Raw genomic sequence first — 22,511 nt, forward strand, 5'->3', positions numbered from 1 at the left:
TTTTGTTATGGCAGCTTAAGCAGACTAATACCCTGTGAATAAACAAAGTGTTTAATCAGGTCTAGTCACATGGTATAGCATTTCATACATGCAAGCTCAATTTCCTTTACCGATTTTCATTTCCCCATAATCATAAAGCAAGCCTTAGATAGACAGAATGAAACTATAGAGATGATAAGTGATATCTAAATATACCTGTGCCATGAACATTTGAAGTTAATCGCCACTGAAATGCTGGCATAAACTCTATACTGAATCCATGGCCTGAGGGACATAAAGCAACCCAATGCTAAGAGAGTTCATTAAAGACAGCTCTATACTATAAAATTAAGCACTATCTTAAATCCTAATCAACCCTCAACTCTTTTTTTTGCTAACTTCTCCAACACTTCTCAAACGTATCCCAACACTTCTACCCCAAATACTTTATTCCAGGTCCTCATCCTGGTTGCCTAGAGGACCCCACCTTTACCTTCTTTTTTTTTTTTAAGATTTTATTTATTTATTGATGAGAGACACAGAGAGAGAGGCAGAGACACAGACAGAGGGAGAAGTAGGCTCCATGCAGGGAGCCGGACCTGGGACTCGATCCCGGGACTCCAGGATCACACCCAGGGCTGAAGGGGGCACTAAACCGATGAGCCACCGGGGCTGCCCTACTTTCTTTTGTTTTAAAGATTTTATTTTAATTATTCATGAGAGACACACAGAGAGAGGCAGAAACATAGGCAGAATGAGATGCAGGCTCCCTGAGGGGAGCCAAGGCAGGATTCAATCCCAGGACCCCAGGATCTCGCACAGAGCCCAAGGCAAACTCTCAACCACTGAACCACTGAGGGGTCCCACCACCTTTACGTTCTTTATTAGCTTTCCTGCCTCTCACCTTCCTCCCTTCTATATTAGGCCAAACTGATGTATGTATTTGCAAGTGTTAACTATGTTTAAATATTCCCCATTAGCCGTGAGTTAGGTCTAATCTAAATACACATGCAACCATTTTAAATGAGACTGATTTGGATGTGTGCACATGATAAAATGCTTGATATATATTGTTGAAAAAGCAAGTTAAAAAAATACAGCATATGATCCTGTTTGTGAATGTGTGTTAGTGAGGTTATCTCTCAGATATAGCTAGACAAACAGAAAGATAGGTGGGTGCAATAAAAACATACGTATATTATATACATATATACCATCTATCTATCTATCTTTGAATGAAGAACTATGATGAATGACAGATAAACTCATGGGTTAGCACATAAATTGATGCAGTCACATAATGGTGCTCTGAATGAAGCTACAGGAAATATTCGGTGGGGTATGAGAACTTAGGAAATAAATTGACTACAATATTGATTTTTCAAAAAAAAAAAAAGAAAAAGAAATCATCCAAACATATACATGCTCTCTTTTCAAAGAAAATTTGTATTGGGATTACCAATCCTGACCAAGATAGTGACTTTATCTCTCCCATTCATTACACCTACAATCTTTGGACATAATACAAAAGTCTCCACCTAAGGGCTCTAGAAAGTAAACAATAGGAGGTAGATTGGAGATTATAGTCACAACTTAAGTAACAGTAAGCTTCACAGATTTTTTTCCCTCCACTTTGTCCTGCATTTTGCTTGAAGGAATATATAAGTACACTATAATTAGCATTGTACACAAGAAATCCAGGAGTAACTCCTCATTTATAGTCAGAGGACATGTTTGGGAGGCCAGTGGAAAAGGTGAAGAATCTGGAATAACCACATCCTTTTCTAAAAAGAGTTTTAAATAAACTATCATAGGATTGTTTAGATAATAGGATTCCTCTAAAGGTAGTACAAAGAATACCCCTATACTGACACCAACTCAATTATCAACAACTTATACTACCATGTAACATTTGCCATAATAATTAACCAATATTGGTACATTATATTAAATAAAGTCCATACTATTTAGATTTCCTCACTTTTCCCCCAATGACTTTTTCTGTTCAAGGATCTCATACATGATAGTACATTTCATTGAGATATCACGTCTCCTCAGGTACTTCTCTGTGAGTTTCTTAGACATTTCTCATTTCTGAATGCCTTGACAGACATAAGGAAGTAGTGGCAAGGTATTTTATAAAATTTCCTTCAATTGGGACTTATCTGATGTTGTAATTATGATTATTGTGATGTAACATGTTTTGAGGAAGAAGATCACAAGAGTAAGAAGCTATTCACACACCATCATATCAAGGAATCAGGCAATCAACACGTCTTACCACTGTTGATGTTAACCTTCATCACTTGGCTTGAGGTGTTCTTTTCAGGTTTCTCAATGGTGAGCTAATTATTGTTTCCCTTCCCATAATGCACTCTTCAGAAAATAGTCACTATATGCAGCCCAAACTTAATAAAAGAATTATTCTCTACCTCCTTAAGGACAGACTATCACCTCTTTTGGGATAGAGTAACTAAACTATTTGGAATTTTTTTTCTCCATGGGAGATTATTCTGTTCTTGCTCTTTCTTCAACCATTTATTTGTATCATTTTTACTCATGGATATTTATTTTATACTTTAAGGTATAATGTAATGTTATTTTAGTTATTGTATTAATTTTTTTTTCAACTTTCACATTTAGAAGCTCCTCCACTTGGTTCCTGATATCCTTTGACATAACCCAACATTGCATATCAGATCTTTTAATTTTTGGAGAAGAGCACTTTTTTTTTATTTTCAGGCATTACAAGATGGTCGAAGCTCATTTTTTTTCAGGTTCATTTTATAAATTTTCTGCCCCACTACTACAGTCAATCAGTCTTTTCTCAAAGGACCACCGGTTTCTTTTATTTGAGAATGGCATTAGAAACCAAGATCTGGATGCTAGACAATGTCATTGATACTTAATTGTTCTTACTTCTTTGCTTTCTCCACTGAAAGAGGGGGAAAAAATACATGTGTGTATACTAATTCAGGTATGTAAGTCTCTCCAGAGATAGATAGATGATAGATGATAGATAGATAGATAGATAAATAGATCCATTTATATCTATATTAAGTGAAATAGGAGTTCAAACTAATGTCTCCAACTCTAAACCATTAAAAGATGAACCAATCCCAGCTCCCTCCCTTATTTCTCTGTAACCTTCCACTGCAACATTGAGAAAACTGGCTCCTACCATCTGCAACCAATTTACTTAGTTAACTGTTCCACTCCAGTATACCTGTATAGTGGTTTCAAAATGGTCAACCTATCCACCATAGGAAACAATTTTATCAACTAAAGTACAATGCTTAGTCTTACAGTCGCCAACCATTTTCAAAATTACTAGGTAAACACCTTGTTCCTCCACTCTGTTCCCTTGTTTCACACATTTGTGATACATTCGAATTCTTTCGTTATACTCCAGTGCTTCCTGAGATCTCCCAGGTCTCTAAATCATTTTTAAATTTCCAACATAATGATTTGCTCTTTACTGCGAAGTTTTCTGGGTTTTGGTGAATGCATACTGTCATTCAGCAATCATTACAGCATCATGTTGAATAGTTTCGTACTCTAAACAAATCTAGTATTTTGACCCTCAACCCTTCCCACGATCTTCTGCCAAACATTATCTCTCTTACCAATTCGATACTTTTGACTTTTCCAGAAAATATTATATAATTGGAATCAGTAAGTATTCTTTTCAGATTGGATTCATTCACTTAACAACATGTATTTAACGTTCCTCCATACCTTTCAGACTTGATTACTCATTTTTTCATCACTCAATTATATTATATTGTATAGTTTAGGATGACAGTTTATTTATTGACCCACCTACTGAAAGGCATTTTGGTTGCTTCCACATTTTGGTAATTATGAATAAGGCTGCTATAACATTTATGTGCAGTTTTCTATAGACATAAGTTTTCAACTCATTTGGGAAAATGCCAAGGACCATGATTGCTGGATTACATAGTAGGCTAAGTATAGTTTGAAAGAAACTGAAAAAAAAAAAAGAAATTGTCGACCTGTCTTCCACATTGTTATCATTTCGCACTCCCACTAGAAATAATGAGAGTTCTTGTTGTTCTGCATTCTCACCAGCAGTTAGTATTGTCAGTTTTTTGGATTATAGTCATTCTAATAGGTGTATAGTGGTATTTCATTATTATTTCCATCCCCATCATTTTGCTACATTTTGTCTTCCTTTTCTGTCTTACCATTGATGAGGGAACAGAAGGCAAGCTGAGCACAAAGCACAAGCAGACATCCTGAAACCTCCCTCCCCCCACTCCCAGGTGGGACCTATGTGACATTCCTGAGGCACTCCTGGTTGCCCTGAAGGTAAGGGAAAGGAAAAGCAAATGGTAAACTGATAGAGATCACAATCCAGCAAGGCCTGAGTCTCCTTCAGTTACAAATGTCTTAGTGATGTTCATTTTTACAAGAAAAAAGCATTCTATTGATAACAGCCTAACTTCCAGAGACCCATAAACTCAATTTCTTGGAGCCCTAACATCACCAACCCATCCATGGCAATGTGAGAAACAAAAGTAGAAGTGAATGCAAATAAAATACAATTTCCTTATAACCTATAGCCCTTTGACAAGAAATTGCCATAAGTAGATTGTAACATTCCTCCAGGATATTATTGTCTTAATGTTAATACTTTACTATAGGGGAAAACAACCTTAACTTGACAATGGCAAGGACTCTGATATCTTGTAGGTCCTTTACAGCATGCAAAAGTTCTTTTGAAAATCTCCCTTTTCCTCATGCCCCCAATCTCCCAAGTATATAGCAGCCACCTCTCACAACCCCAGGGCAGCAGCTCTTTTTTCTCCACAGGTCCTGTCCACGTGTTTTATAGAACCACCATTTTGCACTAAAGACATCTCAAGAATTCTTTCTTGGCCACCAACTCCCAACCTCACCCGGCCAAACCTCACCTATATTCTGAAACTACATCATCATGACTTTGAGGACATCCCTAAACCTTATATTGCACTGCTGTGGTAGAAGCAGTCCCACCATTTAAAATCTTATGAGACCCAGCAATTGCACTGCTGGAGATTTACCCCAAAGATACAGATGCAGTGAAAAACCGAGACACCTGCACCCCAATGTTTATAGCAGCAATGACCACAATAGCCAAACTGTGGAAGGAGCCTCAGTGTCCATCGAAAGATGAATGGATAAAGAAGAGGTGGTCTATGTATACAATGGAATATTCCTCAGCCATTAGAAACGACGAATACCCACCATTTGCTTCAACGTGGATGGATCTGGAGGGTATTATGCTGAGTGAAGTAAGTCAATTGGAGAAGGACAAACATTATAGGGTCTCATTCATTTGGGGAATATAAAAAATAGTGAAAGGGAATAAAGGGGAAAGGAGAGAAATGAGTGGGAACTATCAGTGAGGGTGACAGAACATGAGAGACACCTAACTCTGGGAAACGAACTAGGGGTGGTGGAAGGGGAGGTGGGCGGGGGGTTGGAGTGACTGGGTGACGGGCACTGAGGGGGGCACTTGATGGGATGAGCACTGGGTGTCATGCTATATGTTGGAAAATTGTACTCCAATTAAAAAAATAAAATAAAATAAATAAATAAAATAAAATCTAATGAGAAGCTTTCCCCTGGCTGGCAGCGCGGAGGCCACAGGATGCCTGGAGTTACTGTAAAAGATGTGAGCCAGCAGGAGTTCGTCAGAGCTCTGGCAGCCTTCCTCAAAAAGGCTGGGAAAGGGCAGCCCGGGTGGCTCAGCGGGTCGGTGCCACCTTCGGCCTAGGGGGTGATCCTGGAGACCCGGGATCGAGTCCCACACCAAGCTCCCTGCGTGGAGCCTGCTTCTCTCTCTGTCTGTGTCTCTGCCTCTCTCTCTCCCTGTGTCTCTCATGAATAAATAAATAAAATCTTTAAAAAAAAAATAAATAAATAAAATAAAAAAGTCTGGGAAGCTGAAAGCCCTTGAATGGGTGGATAGGGTCAAGCTGGCCAAGCATCAAGAGCTTGCTCCCTGCGATGAGAAGTGGTTCTACACACGGCTCCTGTACCTCCGGGGCGGCGCTGGGGTCGGCTCCGAGACCAAGATCCACCAGGAGGTCAGAGGAACGGGGTGAGGCCCAGCCACGTCAGCAGAGGCTCCGAGCGTGGCCTGCAGGGCCCTCCAAGCCCTAGAGGGGCTGAAAATGGTGCGAAAGGACCAAGACCGGGGCCGCAAACTGACACCTGAGGGACCGCGGGATCTGGACCGAATCGCCGGACAGGTGGCAGCTGCCAACAAGAAGCATCAGAACAAATGCTGGGTTAGTAAGTTGTCTCATTCATAAATAAAATAAAAAGATAAAATGAAAATGAAATAAAATCTTATGAGAAGGTCTAAAATATGAAAAGAAACCTGTCTCTCCGGCCAGGGGAATCAGGGGTAAGAGTCCCCCGGGTGCTGGAGAACATGGTAAGAATCCTAAGGGAAGACAGAATTTAAAAAATCGCAACGTGGGGGCAAAGGGCAAGCTGCCTGGGAAGAGCTACTTTATAATAAAGATTATTTTCAGCTCAAACTAATCAAAATCCAGCAGATGCAGAAAAAGCTCTCTGTCTTCTCCTCACCTGCCTAAATGTGCAAGGCAAAGGAGATCCTATACCAGGAAGACAGCTATTAGCAAAGACTCCCCTTTACTAAAGAGAATTATCTGGATACTAGGACAACCTTGTTTTTCAAAACATATTTCACCTTCCTGCTAATGGCCTTCTCCCCATTGTATCCTCAGACCTTACCCCTCTCCTTAGTTCATATGAGCTTCATGCTGCCTCACTATCTTTAGAATTCTAGGTCCCTGTTGATTTCCCGTAGGTAACCCTATTAGATTGCATTTTATTCTCTTAATTTGTTTCATAACAATTTGTTTCTTAGTCAAGCTAGAAGAATGATAGGGCAGAAAAATTGTTCCACCCCAACAGTTGGCATAATCAGTAGCGCACTTTAATTCACGAGACACCACGAGTTCTGAACAATACTACAGCTAAGAGATCTCTGGAATATCTAACAAGCAGTCAGCAAAAGATAAGATTTCTTACCATGTCAGCTGTACAGAGTCTCTATCTAGAGAGTCCAGTGGAGTAAGATGTCGGGAGTCCTTGTACTCTCTTTCTACACTTTGATTAGCATGAAAAATTATCTGTAGAACTACTCGCAGGAACCTAACAACACTTAGGTTAAATTTGGTGAAGTACTCAGGTTATGGATCCATTTCATCTTAGATATGATCTTTGTATTATTTTCTCTGTATCTTTTCTTGTGCACGTGAGGTAAAAAGCTGTTGCTAAGGAACATCTCAGAAGCCAAAACTGCAAAATGTTAGGCAGAAGTGGAGAACTTAAATTATGTTGGAGCACTTGCCACATCAAAAAGACTACCACAATATGATAACTTGGACAAGGTAATGTTTAGATTGACACGAGGTCATCTGCCATCCTCATGAAAACTTCCATACACCAAGGGACACATAAAAAACAATCTAGAACCCCACTGCACATTGCTCTTAGGTATCAGTGTGGCTCCAAGAGTCCCAAAACTTGGTCAAGACCATTAATGTGTACATATTTTTCCTCTCCTCTTATTTTGTGTCCTAAGAGCATGGCTTTATGATCAGTGAGAATATTCTCTTTGGTCTCTCCCATCAGAGGGTGCACTTCCTGGAATGTACTTTCATAGTCAAATAGACTGGGGATCTGACTCTGATTCTCTATCTCTGTCTTTTTTTTTTAATAAATAAGTTTTATTGTTTTTTTTTTTAAAGATTTTATTTATTCATGACAGACTCACAGAGAGAGAGAGGAGAGAGAGGCAGAAACACAGGCAGAGGGAGAAGCAGGTTGCATTCAGGGAGCATGATGTGGGACACGATCCCGCATCCCCAGGATCACACCCTGGGCTGAAGGCGGCGCTAAACCGCTGGGCCACCCGGGCTGCCCTCTATCTCTGTCTAATAATGTCAGCTCCCAAGGGTGTTTGTCATGAAAGTTTCCAGCCCGGAGAAACCCATGTCATGTCAACTTTTGTTGCTTGTTAGTGCTGTAAAATCCCATTCCAGTGTCCCCCACCCACTGTAAAAAGATGAGCGGTCTGTGCCTAGAGGCTTCTGTATCTTATGGATGGAGATTTCTGTGATTTGTCCTGCATAACTGACCACTCCAATGTGCAGGGACACAGGCAAGCCAAAGAATGTTGTTTGTGAGACTTATGCTGCATAAGTGACCTCAAGAGCCTAGTCAGTTGACATTAACTGGCGTGCAGGTCAGAAATGGCCCTTCCTGTCTAAAGGCCAAGAGCTGCAATTCTTGCTTACATATCCCCTCCTGCCCTAGGCTGGACTGACCACCTAGGATGGAATCCCAGAGGGGAGGCAAGCACATATAGCCCAGGCTCCTTAAAGATGTAAAGACATGATAATATAGAAATGTAGCTCGCTCCAAACATCACACTGGCAAACAAATGTTTAAGTTCAGATCCTTTCTTTTGCCCTATAAATATGGCCCTTAGGGGGATGGTCAGTTGAAAGTCTCACCTGAGGGAAGGATGCTCCTTGCCCAGGATGGCTGTCTCCACAGGGTTTCCCCAGCTACTGAGGCTGGATGTTGTAAGTACCCGATTTCATATAACCCTTTCTTATTCTCCTTTACCACTTACTATCACCCTCCTCTATGTATACATTTCCCTTTTCATCTTTCTGTTTAATCAGATTTTTATGATATCAATAAAGTGTTTTTCCCCTTTGAAACCAAAAACACAGCTGTGGTTTATCTTTTCTTCAGAACAACATCTCACAATTTTGTGGGACATTGAAAAATTGATTTCATGACACCATCCTTACTACTTGTGAAACGAAGGTCCATGCTTTCTTAGACTAATTTCGGGAGTAAATTTTTAGATCATAGAGAAGTATGTCACCTATGCGCTCTTTGATTACATCTTACATTTTGGGGTAACCCATTAGGGCTTAGTGGTTTGAGTTGATTAGATCCTACTGGTCAATGGCCAAGATGATGATCCTTCAATTTGGCTATAATGAAAAGAAAAATATTCTTTATAGAGAGTTCTCCACTGTCTTTTTAGTATAATGGCTACCCTTAGAAACTACCTTGACAAGACAAAATCACAAAAAGCAGACTTAAGACATATAAACAAATATTGACATGCAATGCAAATTTCCCTTAAAATCTGGCCTCATTTGCCCATTTTAATTTACCTTTTCCAATAAGATTTACAAAGAGCACTCAGACCTAATCTCTAGGTTCAAAGTGTACATGTTGCTCATGTAGATGTTGAAAGACAGGAATACATTTAACAAAGCACCTGAAGATGAAAATAAAGCTGGCTTTGCTCCTAACTTCTAGGGATTAGTAATCCAGCTGTGCCAGTGTCCCCTGCCAGTGTCCTGGTGTACCCCTGACCCCCTACTAGAAAAGAATTCATGTCTCCCAGATAGCAGCAAAATCTTTAATAAAGCCCTTTTACCTTCACATTAAAAATATCCTAGGAAGTTTAGAGAGAAATTCAAAAGGTTAATAACTCATTCACTACTTTCCCTATATAGAGGAAAGGGAGACCAAAATTTCTCCCAGTCCATCCTACTAATGGAACCCAAGATAGAATATGAAGATTTTAATTAAAATATTTTATACAGGTAAAAACCTTTTGAATTACAATTTCTGTTGAAGTTCACCATAATATAAAGAAGCTAATTTACTTTAAAAGGCAGGCTATAAACTATGGAAGGAGCCTCGGTGTCCATCGAAAGATGAATGGATACAGAAGATGTGGTCTATGTATACAATGGAATATTCCTCAGCCATTAGAAACGACAAATACCCACCATTTGCTTCAACGTGGATGGAACTGGAGGGTATTATGCTGAGTGAAGTAAGTCAATCGGAGAAGGACAAACATTATATGTTCTCATTCATGTGGGGAATATAAATAATAGTGAAAGGGAATATAAGGGAAGGGAGAAGAAGTGTGTGGGAAATATCAGAAAGGGAGACAGAACATAAAGACTCCTAAGTCTGGGAAACGAACTAGGGGTGGTGGAAGGGGAGGAGGGCGGGGGGTGGGGGTGACTGGGTGGCGGGCACTGAGGGGGGCACTTGACGGGATGAGCACTGGGTGTTATTCTGTATGTTTGCAAATTGAACACCAATAAAAAATAAATTTATTATTAAAAAAATAAAAGGCAGGCTACGTACTTAATATTTACACTGTAATCTAGTTCTTTGGGGAATTAAAAACAACTCTGTGTCTTAAAATCTTTACAAAAGCGGAAATGCGACTCTAGAAACCAGTCAAAACCTACGACTGAAATTTTCTGAATATTGTAAGAGATCAAGATATTGGGACATAATGTCCTGTACTTAGGAGAAACGGAGGTGAATTTTAAATTACAATAACCTTGAAACATTGAAATAAATCGTTTTGTATTCTTTCTGTCCCTTGAAATTATCAATCTTATGTCTTTAAAATGAAAACATCCCACAACTGCCTGAAACCAAAAAAATAAAAAGGAAAATGAGGTTTTCTTTCTTTTAAAATTTAAACTGCTAAAATGGCTTTTGAGCTCAGACTCTAGCACCTTTCATAACAGACAAATAGGCATCAAATATCCATGTTGGAGAGAAGTGCATATTTGTTCTGCCTTTGTAATGTAAATTTTCTGCCACTTCCATCTTCCCTAAGACCTAAGAACCACTCTTAAATGTATAAAGAATTAGGGAGAGGTGCCTGGTTGGCTCAGAGGGTTAACTGCCTTCTGCTCAGGTCCAGATCTCAGGTCCTGGGATCTCCCAGAATAGGGCTTCCACTGAGCAGGGAGCCTGCTTCTCCTTCTCCCTTGGCCCTACCCCCACCCACTTGCTTGTGCTCTTTTGCTCTATCAAATAAATGCATAAAATCCTTTAAAAAAAAAAAAAATAAGAAGCGAGCAGCCCTGGTAGCTCAGCGGTTTGGCACCGTCTTCAGCCCGGGGTGTGATCCTGGGGACCCGGGATCAAATCCCACGACGGGTTCCCGGCATGGAGCCTGCTTCTCCCTCTGCCTGGGTCTCTGCCCCTCTCTCTGTGTTTCTCATGAATAAATAAATAAAATTTTAAAAATCTAAAAATAAAAAATAATAAATTTAAAAATAAAACAATAGGAAGCAAATAAGTGATACTAAACCTCGATAGATTATATTTGTGTAGATTGTAATTAAGTGTTCTAAAATTGTTTAATAGTACAGCCCGGGTGACTCAGCGGTTTAGCGCCGCCTGCAGCCCAGGGTGTGATCCTGGAGACCTGGGATAGAGTCCCACGTCGGGCTCCTTGTGTGGAGCCTGCTTCTCCCTCTGCCTGTGTCTCTGCCTGTGTCTCTCTCTGTGTGTCTCTCATGAATGAATAAATGAAATCTTTAAAAAAATAAAATAAAATAAAATTGTTTAATAGGGGGGCACCTGCGTAGCTGTGGTTGCGCATCTGCCTTTGGCTCTGGTCCTGATCCCGAGATCCCAGGATGGAGTCCCAATCAGGCTCCCTGCGGGGAGCCTACTTCTCCACTTCTCCATTTATTCTCATGAATAAATAAATAAAATCTTAAATATAGAAGGAAGGAAGGAAGGAAGGAAGGAAGGAAGGAAGGAAGGAAGGAAGGAAGGAAGGAAAAAAAGAAAGAAGAAAGAAGAAAGAAAGAAGAAAGAGAAAGAAGAAAGAAAGAAAGAAAGAAAGAAAGAAAGAAAGAAAGAAAGAAAGATTTGTTTAATAGCTCTAAAAATCTGACGTCGTGGCATATTTTATTATCTTGAGGTGTTATATGTCATAGAAATAACCAAATTTCCTTGCCAATTTCATCATAATGAACTCTAACCAAAATTTCAACAATGGTCATTTTTAATTCTTGCCATTTACAATTATGGTTTTACACTAATGCTATTGCAAATGTGTTTCCTCTTCAGTGAGACTCACAGAAAGAACTCTTGAGTACGGTTTCTGGTGACCACAGGATCATCAAACTGAATTAGGTAAAAATTTCAAAAACCAGCAGAAAAAAATGGATTAAGGCAAAATAAAAATTAATGAGATTGAATGAACTGAAGAAGATAATAATTTTTATGACTTTCTTTAAAGATGCCTAGGTTTTTAAATGTTTTGTTTTTTCAGGTCGAAGGTAATCTTTTTTGTTAAGCTACCTAAGCAATTCCAATTTCGATAAATCATACAACCGTAAGCAGAATTAAAACTTTTATCTGAACCCTCCAGAATTAAAAGGCTAAGCATTGTTATATTTTTATGGCTATATATTTACACAAGATCAATAAGAATTTGTTTTCCTTCTAACAGGTACAATTGGAATCACTGGTTATATTAATCGGGCTTTAACTGGAATGTCATATTTGAAATATGCATAGACTCAGATACAATCAGATTTAAGGAACTCAGGTAGACTTTATGGAGCCAGTAGAGCCCCTTATACATGTTGGCCTCAAACTTTCCTTACAAAGCTTCCAGTAGCCTTAGCTGGTGAGTAAAGGAGGATACATCCTAGCAGGTTCAAGAATATCAGGATATTTGGGAGACCTAGAAAAGAGAGGAAATCACCCAAATCTAGAATTATTCCAGGCAAAATCCAGTTAAGAATTTGGTACAAGTTTTGGTTTGGCTTATAGCCTAGAGAGGCTATTAAAAGTTCAATCTAGAAATTCCATATAAAAAGGTCAAGCAAAACAGATTTAAAAGAACCTTTGTGGCCAAAGACTATTCGTGCTCTGTTTGTGTAAATAAGACTAAATTTATTTTGCAAACAAATGTTAATTTGGCTACCTTTGATAAAAAAAAAAATGAGGGTGATTATACAGAACAAAAATGGTTTAAACAGCTGAGTGAAGTAAGTCAATCGGAGAAGGACAGACATTATATGGTCTCATTCATTTGAGGAATATAAATAATAGTGAAAGGGAATATAAGGGAAGGGAGAAGAAATGTGTGGGAAATATCAGAAAGGGAGACAGAACATAAAGACTCCTAACTCTGGGAAACGAACTAGGGGTGGTGGAAGGGGAGGAGGGCGGGGGGTGGGGGTGAATGGGTGAGGGGCACTGAGGGGGGCACTTGACGAGATGAGCACTGGGTGTTATTCTGTGTGTTGGTAAATTGAACACCAATAAAAAATAAATTCATTTAAAAAAATGGTTTAGGGATCCCTGGGTGGCGCAGCGGTTTGGCGCCTGCCTTTGGCCCAGGCCGCGATCCTGGAGACCCGGGATCGAATCCCACGTCGGGCTCCCGGTGCATGGAGCCTGCTTCTCCCTCTGCCTGTGTCTCTGCCTCTCTCTCTCTATCATGAATAAATAAAATCTTTAAAAAAATAAATAAATAAATAAAAATAAAAATAAAAAAATGGTTTAAACAACATACTTGAGTAAATATTAGATTCTAATACTGTTTATGATAAACTAGAGTAGATCCTCTTGTCCCTGACTACCACTCTCAAAACAACATTTATTGATTTTTTTTCCTACCTTTCTGAGTTGGATTCATTTGAGAACAAAAACTGCCCTTTTTCCTGAAGCCCTGCAAAATAAATATGAACAACTTGAGGTAAACTTCAAAGAAATAATCACAATAGCTCATGTAGAGACAGTATTCATGCCTGTTGCTGTGTGGGCCATTGAAAGTTCACCAGAGACATTTGAGCTACCAACTAGGAAAGTCTATCATACTGCCACTGCCTGGTCTCCCTCTATCTGAAAATACTTCAATGTTGAATTCCAGACATCTTCTCCACAGGCATTCTTCAGAAATCAGAAACTGATTTATATTTTGAACCTAATCATTAACCATTGTTTGTTTCATTTGTTTCTAGAGAAATGCTTCCTGTTTAGTACCCGATTTCTTAAACCACAGGCCTATCTCTGAAAATATATCTGCATAACCACTTCCTGAAATGATTTTAACTGAACTCACCCAACATGAGAACTAAGCCTGGTTCCATAAGATGGAACAATTTGGGGCCCTGGGGGGGTTCAATTGGTTAGGCAACTTGCCTAGAGTCCTGGGATCAGCCCCACCCAGGACAGGCTCCCTGCTCTGCAGTAAAGTCAGCTTCTCCTTCTCCCTCTGCCCCTCCTCTCTGCTCGTGCTCTCTCTCTCAGTCTCTCTCTCTCTCTCTCTCTCTCTCTCTCTCTCGTGAATAAATAAAATCTTTAAAAGAAAAAAAGAAGAGGGACTCCTGGGTGGCTTAGTGGTTGAGTGCCTGCCTTTGGCTCAGGGCGTGATCCCGGAATCCCGGGATCCAGTCCCGCATCCGACTCCCCACAGGGAAACTGCTTCTCTCTCTGCCTCTCTCTCTCTGTGTCTCTCATGAATAAATACATAAATAAATCTAAAAAAAAAAGAAAGAGAAAGAAAGAAAGAAAGAAAGAAAGAAAGAAAGAAGAAAGAAAGAAAGAAAGAAAGAAAGAAAGAAAGAAAGAAGAAAGAAAAGAAGAAAGAAAGAAAGAAAGAAAGAAAGAAAGAAAGAAAGAAAGAAAGAAAGAAAGAAAAAAGACGGAACCATTTATTAGCTCCACTTTTAATGTGTGAAACTTGAAGGAAGTTTCAGAGGAAGAAAATGCAGGGGGTACCCAGGTCAGGTTTCCGGAATATTGGCCACTTTGGCATAAAGACAATTTTGAGCTAAAAGTAATAGAAACCCAACAGATGCAGGAAAAGCTCTCTGCCTTCCCCTCAACTGCCTAAGTTTAGACTGGAAAGGAAAGCCTGTACCAGGAAGAGAATTATTAACTGAGACTCCCCTCTACCTAAGAAACTTACCTACATAATAGAGCAACCTTGTTTTTCCAAACATCTCCTTTCACCTTCCTCCTAATGGCCATCTCCCCTTTGTATCCTCAGACTCCTATCCCTCTTCATATAAACTTCATGTTGTCTCATGGTCTTTGGAATTATATGTCTGTGTAAATTCCCATACATAGACATATGATTGATTTTCTCTTGTCAATCTCTTGACAATTTGATTCTAAGTCCACTAAGTCTACACCAACATCTTAAATATGAATAGAATAAAAACATAAAAGGCTCACGCCAGTCTGTGCATCCAGAACAGACAAAAAAACATAGAGGGATGCCTGGGTGGCTCAGCGGTTAGGCGTCTGCCTTTGGCTCGGGGTGTGATCCTGGAGGCCCCTGGATCGAGTCCCACATCAGGCTTCCCTGCATGGAGCCTGCTTCTCCCTCTGCCTGTGTCTCTGCCTCTCTCTGTGTGTGTTTCTCATGAATAAATAAATAAAATATTAAAAAAGAAACATAGACAAGGGTGTGAGAACTGAAATATGATATAAACCACCACTCAAAAAAATTTAAAAATTGAAAATAAATAAACCACCACTCAATTCCCAGAGTAACTGCTAAGTACTACATATGACATTCAAATTCAAACAGCATAGTAAAGGTTTGCACAAATAAACTGACATTGAAACTACTATGCATATGATGTGGGAAACAAAGGCAAAAGAAAAAATTAAATGTCCTTACTGCCTACAGCCCATTGACAAGTCCTTGAAACAGTTAGAGTGACCTTCCACTGGGAGCTCAGCTGCCTGGATGTTGACACTTTGCTAAGGGCAAAAAGCAATCTTAGCTTGACAATACCCCTGCCAGATCGCCCCAGGATCCCATAAGTCTTCTTTAACATATAAAAATTCCTCTGGAAACTTCCTTTATCTCTACCCCCCAAGACACATGTTAGTAATCATCCTCCAAGCTAATAGCACACCAATATAGATCTGAAGTATCTCATGACTGAGTTTTTACTCAACAGTAATACATGACCTTTTCCTAACAGGAGCTAGCCCCCTCAGGATCCTGGAAATCTTGTTTCCTAAATACCTTGTAGGCTTGTGCTGTCCCTAAACCCTCCCAACTTGAAGTATACAATCAATCAAAGGACACAACCCAGTGCAGCTTTCTGCCCACAGGTCCTGTGCCCAGGCATTAATAAAATCAATTTTTTGCATGGGAGACATCTCAAGATTTCTTCCTTGGCCATCAGCTCCAAACCGCATCACTTCAAACCACATCACAAAAAAAGCAAGTTAGAACTTAGAGTCTGAACATAATTATGTTGACTAGATACTAAAATAACAATATCAATTATCTCAAATGGATTGTGATAACCCACTCTCTCCTAACATAAAAATCATAACTCCCAGAATGCAATCCAAAATGACTTGACATGAAGAAAACACGGAAAATCTAACCAATTCTCAAGGGAAAGGACATTCAAAAAATGCTACATCAGAGATAAACCAGATACGTGAATTATCACAAAAATGCATTAAAACCCCTTTTCTATCTAATGACTCAAAAGAAGGAAAGGAGAAAACTCTTGAAGTAAAAAAAAAAAAAAAAAAAAAAAAAAACTTCTGATTTTTTTTTTACACTTCTGATTTTTTAAAAAAGATTTTATTTATTTATTCATGAGATACACACAGAAAGAGGCAGAGACATAGACAGAGGGAGAAGCAGGTTCCCTGAGGGGAGGCCTATGTGGGACTCCAACCCAGAACCCCAGGATCACGACCTGAACCAAAGGCAGACGCTAAACCACTGAGCCACCAAGGCTTCCCAAAAACCAAAAGTTTTAAGCAAACAAAGGTATATATTATAATAAAGATCCAAATAAAATTTTACAACTGAAAAACAGAGTCCAAAATAAAACTTTGGGGATGCCTGGTTGACTCAGTGGTTGAGCTTATGCCTCAGGCTCAGGACAAGGTCCCAGAGTCCCAAGATTGAATCCCACATCCGGCTCCCCTCAAGGCGCCTGCTTCTCCCTCTGCCTGTGTCTCTGCCTCTCTCTGTGTGTCTCTCATGAATAAATAAGTAAAATCTTTAAAAAAATAAAAATTTCACTGGGTTGGGTTCAACAGCATAATGGAGATGACAGAGGAAATAATAGGTGAACATAAGCATAGATTCAGGTAAATTAAACAGAATAACAAAGAGAAACAAAATTTTAACAAAATGGACAGAGCCCAAAGAACATGTGGGACAATATCAAAAGGCCACGGTGTCAACGGACTCCAAGAATGACAAGAGATAAAGATTGGAACATAAAACACATTTGAATAAAATGGTAGTTATAATCTCAAATTTGATGAAAGAAATAAATTCACACAAAAAGTATAGCATACTAAAAAAAGGATAAACCAAAAGAAAGCCATATCCAGATACATGATAATGAAATAGGTAAAAATCAAAAATAAATAAAAATACTGAAAATATCTAGAGATTAGATATAAGAGAATCTGCATGATTAGAGGATGGGTCATGAGAAACCATACAGGGCAAAGAAACATTAACATAAAGGAGGAAAGATAAAGAATTCTTTTTTGTTTTTTTTTTTAAGATTTTATTTATTCATGAGAGACACAGAGAGAAAGGCAGAGACAGGGATCCCTGGGTGGCCCAGCGGTTTGGCGCCTGCCTTTGGCCCAGGGCGCGATCCTGGAGACCCGGGATCGAATCCCACGTCGGGCTCCTGGTGCACGGAGCCTGCTTCTCTCTCTCTCTCTCTCTCTCTCTCTCTATCATAAAAAAAAAAAAAGGCAGAGACATAGGCAGAGGGAGAAGCAGGCTCCCTTTAGGGAACCCGAGAAGGGACTCAATCCTGGGACCCCAAGATCATGCCCTGGGCTGAAGGTAGCACTAAACCACTGAGCCACCGAGGCTGTCCCAAGATAAAGAATTATATATGTGTATAAGGCTTCTACATTCTACTTGAAGTGGTAAAATATCAAATTTAAATAGGATGCAAAAATATAAATATATATGTGTGTATATGTATGTGTAGTAATATGAGCAGTCACTATAAATTATGATTGCATATAGGAAAAAGAAAAGTAATTAAAATAGAATACTAAAAGCTATTCAAAGGTACTGGGATGGCTCAATTGGTTGAGTGTCTTAGTTTAGGTTCAAATCATGATTTCATGGGTAATGGGATGGAGCCCTGTTTGGGGCTCTGAGCTCAGTGTGGAGTCTGCTTGAAAGACACTCTCCCTCTGCCCTTCATCCATCTCAAGTGGATGAATAAATCGTCTTAAAAAATGAAAACATAAAAAAATGAAATGATTGCTATTCAAACAATCAAAACGAAAGCACAATACAAAGCACAGAGAAAAAAAAGAGACAAATGGAAAACAAAGAATAAAATTATAGACCCAATCAAAAAATATTAAAATAAAATGTAAGTGGCATAAAGCACAAATGAAAACACTGTCAGACTGCATTAAAAAAAAAAAAAACCTGAATGCCCTGTTTAAGACCCAACTGTATGTTCTCTCTAAGACACCTATGTTAAATAAGTAGATATACATGGATTAAAAATAAAAGCCTAGGGCAGCCTGGGTGGCTCAGGGGTTTAGCGCCTGCCTTCAGCCCAGGGCATGATCCTGGAGACCCAGGATCGAGTCCCACGTAGGGCTCCCTGCATGGAGCCTGCTTCTCCCTCTGCCTGTGTCTCTGCCTCTTTCTCTCTGTGTCTCTCATGAATAAATAAATAAAATCATTAAAAAAAACAATTCTATGTAGGCTGCTCAGAGGGATACCGTGAATCTAAGGTTGACCACCACATGTATCATAGCCTGTACCTGAAAGTGAAGGGTAAAGTGTTCAAGAACAAGCATATTCTCATGGAACACATCCACAAGCTGAAAGCAGACAAGGCTCACAAGAAGCTTCTGGCTAAGCAGGCTGAGGCCCGCAGATCTAAGACCAAGGAGGCTGGCAAGCGCCGTGAAGAGCGGCTCCAGGCCAAGAAGGAGGAAATTATCAAGACTCTGTCCAAGCAGGAAGAGACCAAGAAATAAAACTCCCTCTCTCTTGTCTGTACATAGTGGCCTCAGCATTAATCAGATCAGTTATTCAATAAAACAAACCTGTATCTGCCCAAAAAAAAAAAAAAAAAAAAAAGGAATAAGGAGTGACATTGATTACATAATGATTATAGGGTCACATCATCATGAAGAAACAATCGTACTCAACATGCATGCACCTAACAACATATCTTGGTTCTGGAACAATTAAAACATTCATATGGAAAAAATAAAACCTCAATCTATTGCTTACATCTTATTCAAAAAATTAAATCAAAATGGATCATACACCCAAATGTAAAAGGAGGAAGCATAAAACCAATAGAAGAAAACATACGAGCAAAATTATTCTGGGCTTAGACCTGGCAGAGTTCTGGATATGAAACCAAAATCACAACCAATTTAAAGTAATGATAATTTTGACTTCATCAGAATTTAAATTATTTGCTCAAAAGCAACTCCATTGGGGCGCCTGGGGGGCTCAGTGGTTGAGAGTTGGCCTTCAGCTCAGGGCGTGATCCTGGGGTCGTAGGATCCAGTCCCGCATCAGGTTCCTTGCATGGAGCCTGCTTCTCCCTCTGCCTAAGTCTCTGCCTCTCATGTATGTCTCTCATGAATAAATAAATAAAATCTTAAAAAAAAAAAAAACTCCACTACTAGGATAAAAGGACAAGCTGAGCTACATTCCTAAAGCATAAAATTTCAAGTCATATATCTAACAAAGGATTATGTCTACAACATATAAATAACTGTCAAAAAGCAAGAATAAAGAAACAAAATTTAATTCTAAAAATGGGCTAACCACAAAGAGACATTTGATCAAAGGAAATACGTGGAATGGCAAACACGCATGCAAAAAGTTGCTCAGAGGCACCTGGGTGGCTTGGTCTTTTAAGGGTTTGCCTTTGGCTGAGGTCCTGATCCCAGGGTCCAGACATCAAGCCCTGTGTCCCACTACCTGCTCAGGGAGGAATCTGCTTCTCCATCTCCCTGAGGCCCTCTCCTCTGCCGATATGTGCTCTCTCTCTAAAATAAATAAATAAAACCTTTTTTTAAAAACGGTTGCTCAGTCTCATTACACATCAGGGAAATAAAGACAAAATAAAGTCACAAAGTGATTCCACTACACACCTATTACAATGAGTGCCAAATCCTGGAGAGGATGCAGAGCAACTGGAAAACTCATGCATTGCAAATGAAAAGAGAAAATGGTACAGGTACTTCAGTTTCTGGTAATATTAAATATATACTTCTCACCCAGGTGCCACTCTCAGAATGTTTTAATGCAAATCAGAACAAACAAGCCTACTCCCAGGTATTCATGGCAAGAGATATGAAATCTTATGTTCACCCAAAACGAGTATGAGAATGTTCATAGCAGCTTTATTCATAACAACAAAAAATGGGAAACACCCCAAATGCTCATCCACAGGTAAATGTCTAAGCAAACTGTGGTAAATGCATACTATGGGATACTACCCAGCAATAAAAAGGCATAATTTGCTGACAAATGGAAAAAGCATACTAGAAAAGGCAGAACTAGAGAGAGAGGGTTTGACAACAAAGGGGCATCATTAAGTTTTCTTAGGATGTAAGAAGTCTTCTGCATCTTGATCAATCGTGGCAACGTTTACAGAATTTCATGCACTTGTGAAAACTGACCTAACTGTGCATCATAAAGCACATATAAAAATTTACTGCAGAAAAATTTTCTTGAAAGCTGGGTGGGACAAAAGGAGATCAGAATCATGTTCAGATTTATGATGCAGAACATTTCTCAACAACCTTTGATCAAAGAGAATAGGATGTTTTGCTTTTTCTTTTTTGCTTTTATTCTTATTCTGGATATATGGCTAAACTTTCCATGCTGCAAAACCTTAGTTCTGTTGATCATTAACGGGGACATCAAAAACTAAGGCTCTGGCCTTTATATATCTGTCCTCCTGCGCTGAGTAGAGCATGCGCTCCCATGTCTGATACAGCGCAATGGGCTTCAGGTCAACCTATGAGACAAAACGTCTTCTTTAAGGTGGGTCCAAGCAGTCTAGAACAGCTTTGTAAACAGGTATTATAGTCAATACACAGCTGATTTATTAAGAATAAAAGAGTGAGTGTTAAACTCACCTGTCGATTGGCAATTCCATCTCCTACATAATAAAATGAATTTCACTCATTTCCACTTTTATTATATGACTCTTAAAATACTTCTACTACTGCAATAACTTTCAGATGAGACTGTTAATAAGCTTTCAGGTTAAGTATGAAGGCAGACTTTTTCAGAGCCTATGATGCTCTCAAATAAAAATTCCTTGTATTTGTATACTGCTGAGCAAATTCTAAAATACTCATACCTTTAAGATCACTGGAGCTACTAACACAACCCAAAATGTTAAGAAGAGCCAGATTTATCATACGTTTTCTATAGACAGAAACTGCAGGGCCAAGAAGTTACATGATCTGCACAAGATCAAACAATTCAGAAGTAATCCAGCTTGGATTGACATTCAGTTCATGGGACCCTAGTGGAGTTCTCAGAATGGTTTATTTTTTTTTTTAAGATTTTATTTATTCATGAGAGACACGGAGACATAGGCAGAGGGAGAAGAAGGCTCCTTGTGGGAAACCCAATATGGGACTCAATCCCAGGACCCCAGGATCAAGAACTGAACCAAAGGCAGAGGGTCAACCACTGAGACACCCAGGATCCCCTCTCAGAAATGTTTTAATGCAAATCAGAAATTACTTCTGGATTTATCTCATCTTGAGGGTGCTGTTTATCTGGATAGGGGAAGAATAACTTACTATGAACAATTTTAATCATTCTTGGATAATTAAAGACCTTAATGATTCAGGGTCTTCAATTCTCTAATAACTGTCATAATGATATTACTAGTTAGTTACTGCCTAGGGCAAGATCAGAGTTGGGAGTTAAAGCAAAGGTCCTAGACACTGATTCGGTGGCTGGGAGACCTACTTGTCTCTCACCACAGGTGACCAAGGGCTCCATAACTTTTGCCTCAAGCTACTGGGATAGAGGCCTTTTCCTTTATTCCAGGCACATCCAACTCCCTGAAGTCTACTTTACATACCATTTTCCCATTCCTTGCATAATATTCATACTAAGGTGGAACAGCATCCACCACTCAATTATTTATTAAGGGGCTGGAACCCTTAATTGGTACCCTCTCAATCTAATACACAGCCCAGTTCATAATAAGCTCAGTGTCACACAGATTAAATGTTATTGAGGTAAAATTGACATATAGAAGTATTTTAAAACCCATTATGTCTCAAGGGGTTTACTAGGATGCTGAGAATATCACACAAGTTATATATGGATTTGTTGAGTAAATAAGTGAATGAATCAATGAATAAATCAATGAAATATAAAAAGGTCTTTATCTCATAGGGCAGCAAGTTGGTACTTAAAGATGTTTTGATAATTACTGCTATTACGTAGACAGAAGAGGTGGCTATGGTATCAAGGACAGTGAGGAACATCCGTGGGTGGATCAGGTAATTGAAATCAAACAAAACTATAGCTATAATTGTGCTCTGATCCAGACTAGAAGAGAGGTCATCAATCTAGCATCACACTGTAGTAGACATTTTTTATTGAACGTAAGCCTTGAATT

This window comes from Canis aureus, chromosome X, assembly GCF_053574225.1.
Source record: "Canis aureus isolate CA01 chromosome X, VMU_Caureus_v.1.0, whole genome shotgun sequence".
Taxonomy (NCBI): Eukaryota; Metazoa; Chordata; class Mammalia; order Carnivora; family Canidae; genus Canis; species Canis aureus.